Here is a 5,558-nt window from a genome sequence, read left to right on the forward strand (position 1 = left end):
TATATATATATATATATATATATATATATATATATATATATATATATGAATGTGAGCTATCACCATTATCCACACCAGTATCATGATTATCATCATTCTCCTTCCCATCACCTACTGAATTGAATATTCTGCTTCTGGATTATCTACCACATATACCTAAATCTTTTCCTACTGAAATGACTTTTTATAGGCTCCCATTCTAATGATCTTGAGTGAGTACATTAGCTTTTTAAAGATTTCTCAAAGTCCATTCTTATCCACTATACAGCATTTTTTTTCAAAATTGTTTATCAACTTTCTTCAATCATTAAACTTACCATATCAAGGTAGTCAATGGTTCATCAAGGTATGGAGAGAAATCTTGAACACTCTATGCCAATTTACAACACTGTAAAATTTAAGGGGCAGCCAAAAGTGATTATGAGGTATCAAGACATTTACCCTTTTCAAATTTAGAATAGTCACATTTTCAACATTTCAGATTTTATCATTTATTGTGTAAAGAAATGGAATAATTGAAGAATTCACATGTTGTATACCTTATTTGAATATAATGGATGCAAATTTGAGTTTAGAAAGTAAGAGAAAACTGTCCTAAAACTTCTTTACTCGTTTGAACAGTGTGGAGGAATTGCTTTTATAAATTTATAAAATTCTAATATTAGCCTTTGAATGGCTAAAATATCAGAAACATTAGTGTCCTCTCCAAACAAAGTATTTAAATTTGTAGCCAAGAGTATAAGGAATCATACTTGGCAGTTGAGAAGAAAGGCAGTTGGGGTGGCTAGGTGGCACAGTGAACAGATAACCAGCCTTAGAGTCAAGAGGACCTCAGTTCAAATCAGACCCAGACATTAAACACTTAATAGACCTGTGATCTTGGGCAAGTCAATTAAGCCGAATTGCCCTGCCTTCCCCTCTCCAAAAAGGAGAGAGAGAGACAGACAGACAGACAGACAGACACACACACACACAGAGACAGAGAGAGAGAGAGACAGAGACAGAGACAGAGAGAGACAGAGACAGAGACAGAGAGAGACAGAGACAGAGACAGAGAGACAGAGGGACAGAGAGAGACAGAGACAGAGAGAGAGAGAGAGAGAGAGAGAGAGAGAGAGAGAGAGAGAGAGAGAGAGAGAGAGAGAGAGAGAGAGAGAGAGAGAGAGAGAGAGAGAGAGAGAGAGAGAGAGAGAGAGAGAGAGAGAGAGAAAGAGAGAGAGAGAGAGAGAGAGAGAGAGAGAGAGAGAGAGAGAGAGAGAGAAGGCAGCTTTGGGAAAAAATAAACTCCACTTTTCAGAAGGAATTTCTAATTTTTCTTTTCCCTTCTGCTCTTCCAGGGTACAGGAAATAGAGATGATGGCACTGGGATTGGTCATTTTCCTCATCGTTTACTGCTTGCTGAGATATATAATATGCGGATCAAAGTAAATAGAGGGAGAATAAAAGTAATTACATTATAGGATAATAATCTAGACCATATTGAAAGAAAAGGACATAATAGGAAAGAAGTTTGGGAAAAAAATCTGGACCCTGCACTGAAGCATGTCATATTACTAATGAAAAATTCAAGTGCCCTATAAAAACATAAAACCTTTCTCCATGACACAAAAATAAAGATAGATAAATGTATATATCTATATCTATAAATGCACACATGCATGAATACATACACACACTATACATACACATACATATATACATACTAATGAGAGTGGCTTCAACTTCCAATGTTCCTGGATTTGGTAGGAAAAAAATAATTTCTAGGTTTCAGAGTTATTGAACACAAGTCTTTTAAACATCATATTCAGCATTCAGTTTACTATCTTTGCAGAACAACTTTTGAAAAGTTCTTTGAGACTCTCTTTTTAATTTTAATTTACAAGGATTTACTTGTCACCTCAGATATCTCTCTTACCCTTACAAAAAGAAAGAAAAGAAAATGACAAACAATTGTTAACAAATATTAATGATCCAGAAAAATACAGCAATGGTCATGTCCAAAATTATGTCTCTTTCTACACATTTAGGTCAACATCTCTGTGTCAGGAGGTAGGTAACATGTTTCATCATTCTTCAATAAAAATGGTTTATTTCTCCTTTTATCAAGTTCTTAAATCATTCAAAGATAAAAAGTTCAAAATTGAGGAATCATGAATATAGTCTTTCACCTTAGGAAGATGCAGAAGTTTTAGCAAACTATACATTTCTTATGAGATAACAGTGCATAGAGGAGAGGATAAAAACTTATACAATTATAAACTTCTATGAGATGTGTATCTACAATTAATGAGCTGTTATTTCAGCTGAAATCATTCCTGATCTGATTATACCTGGACTCACTTTTGGGTTTCACTCTTTAAAAGATAATATTGAGGACCTATATAACAATCAGACAATGGCAACCATTTAGGTGAAGAACTTCAAGATCATTCCCTATGATTATTGGTTGAAAAAATGGTAGATTCTTCTTTTTTTTTTTCCATAGAAAACTTGAGAGATATGCATATTTGCTGTCTTCAAGAATTTGAGACTTTTCTCTTTTTTTGTAAATAATATTTTATTTATTTCAATTACATTGAAGAACAGTTGTCAATATTTATTTTATAAGATTTTGAGTTCCTTTTTTTCTCTCTCCCTCACTGCCTTCCCCACTCCCCAAGACAGCAAGCAATCTGATATGATATACATCTGCAAAGATTTTTAAAAATATTTCCACATTAGTCCTGTTGTGGAAGAAGAATCATAACAAAAGGGGAAAAAAAACTATGATAAAGAAAAAAATGTGATATTTTTTTTCAATCTGCATTCAGACTCCATAATTTTTTCTGTGGATATGAATACCTTTTTCCATCCCGAGTCTTTGGAATTGTCTTGGATCTTGGAATTGTTGAGAAGAACAAAGTCTATCAAAGTTGATCATTGCACAGTCTTGCTTTTACTATGTAAAATGTTCTTCTGACTTCACTCATCATGAGTGCATGTAAGTCTTTCCAGGTTTTTATTTCTGAAATCTGACTGCTCATCAGTTCTTACAACACAATAGTATTCTGTTACATTCATATACCAAAACTTGTTCAGTCACTCCTCCCTTACTGAAGGACATTCCTTCAATTTCTAAGTCTTTATCACCACACACACACACACACACACACAGAAAATAACAAAAACAAAAACCCTGCTATAAATATTTTGTATATGTGGGTCTTTTTTCTTTTTTCAATCTCTTTGATAAATAGAACTAGGATTATTATTAATGGATCAAAGGGAATGAAAATTTTATAACCCTTTGGGCATAGTACCAAATTGCTCTCCAGAACAGTCAGATCAGTTCAGAACTCCACCAACAATGCACTGGTATTCCAATTTCCCCAGATCTCCAACTTTTAAAATTTTCTTTTATTTTGTAATATTAACTAATGTGATAGGAGTTAGTTGATACCTCAGAATTGTTTAAATTTGCATATTTCTAAATTAATAGTGATTTAGAGCATTTTTTCATGTAATGATAGATTGCTTTAAATTTTTTTTATCTGAAAACTACCTGTTCATATCCTTTGATCATTTATCAATTGGGGAAATAATTTTATTCTAATAAATGTGACTCAGTTCTCTACATATTTGAGAAATGAGATGTTTATTATGAGACACTGGCTGTAAGAATTTTTTTTTTCCTGGCTTTGAGGACACATTTCTTAATGAAAAGATTTTACACTTTAGTCAAATCATGTAGAACATGGAAAATGAGCAGAAGTTTGAAAAATACAATTTTTTTTCAATATTCAAAAGTTTTCATGAAAGGGATAAATCTTAATTGAATATAGTTACCCACATGTTGAATGGCTTCCTTTTAGAAGTAGTGACTTCCTTCTACCCTCAAGGAGGCCTTTAAACCAACACGGAAAACCCTTTGCCATGGATATTATGGAGACCATGATGATTCAGGTATGGATTGAACTAGATTGTCCTTTTATTGTCTATTCTTTATCGGTAATTCTGTGATTCCATTCACCAGGATGCATTTATATAATACAATTATTTAATGTTCTCCTAGTCTTTATTCGTAACTCAATCAATGCCCAGATTCAAGTCTAATTTCTTGCCCTCAGCAATAATTTCAAATCTAGTTCTTCCATCCTAATTCTTCAATCAATCCCCTCCATAAAACTCCAGATACAGTGTCAATTCTCTTCTGTAAGAGATTTACATCGATATCATAGAAAGACAGTCATCTTGGCGTGGGAAAATAACATCTATTATCCATGACAACTTGAAACTCTGAATTTTTGTTTGTTTGTTTTTTCCCCAAATCCTTGTTCAGGACTGGCTACAGGACCCATATTAACCCAAATACTTGTCATTGTATCGATATTTGATTTCTTTATGTGTTAAAATTTTATCTTGTTATGGTCTCCCTGAATACCTCCCCCAGTCAGGCATGTAAGGTATTCAAGGAAAACTAGCACCTTTGGTGTGATGGCTTGAGAAGTCCTTTGCAGAGTTGCTTATTAACCTTTGGTGTCTACCTGGAAATCAACACTAGCCTATGATTCGAAGAAACTGTAGCATGAGCAGTGGTCACAACACTAGAAAATCTATCTTAGTAGACAGTCTAAGTTGAAGGGCCTCAAACTCATGGGTGAGAAGGGGGCAAGGGGTGTGCACTCCAAGTATGAAAAGACTCCTGCTCAGAATGGGCTGGTGAGAACAAATTTTCCAGGAATGACGAGGGCAGCTGAAGTAGGTGCTTCAAAGTTTGGTCAAACATCAATGATGCAGTCATCCACTGCATCCTGAGACATTGCCAGACTTCTTGGCTTTTGTTTTGCTACTGGACTTGAAGACAGAGTGAAGCTGATGCATTTGGGAAACTCTGCCTCTCTCCCTCACCATTAACCTGTTTTCCTTCAAAATTTTATCCCCTGTTCCCATCCTGACTCTCTATACCTTTCATTGTTTATCTTTGTATTCCTTTACCACTTATTTCCACTCCATCTATGGTTATTAAAATATGATTACAATCCCATTTCCCATTGCCATAATGATCATTTGCAGAAAGTACTCAAAGAGTCAGTTGTGCTTCACCCATTAAATAATTAAATAATTTAAATTATAGAAAATAAATTAAATGATTTAATTATTTAATAATGTGAATGATGTAAATAAATTACATAATTATTTCAGAAATTCATTTTAAGGCATAAAAGGTTTGGCAGGATAGTAAGCACAAATATAATCCTCTCTTATCTTTGCAGTCCTGAGATATTATGTAATTCATTCAATAAACATTTTAATTATCATAAATTGTATGTAGAAATGTATGCAAGTATATGTATCTAACATATGCACATATACATATACACACACTTTTTCTTGCTGCTGGGTTATGCAGAAATAAACAATTTAGAATAGATGAATCTATAGCTTTTTAAAAGGAATTTACAGAGGTTATTCTTAGGTACTACTCATAACAGAAACTTGAGGAACATGGAAACTTATTTTGACAATATGTCTCCAAGGAAAAGACTAAGTTGACTATTATATATTTTATTTTTATTTTA

This window comes from Petaurus breviceps, unplaced genomic scaffold (assembly GCF_028583685.1).
Source record: "Petaurus breviceps papuanus isolate PSGF00001 unplaced genomic scaffold, PetGlider_PUasm1.0 188, whole genome shotgun sequence".
Lineage (NCBI taxonomy): Eukaryota > Metazoa > Chordata > Mammalia > Diprotodontia > Petauridae > Petaurus > Petaurus breviceps.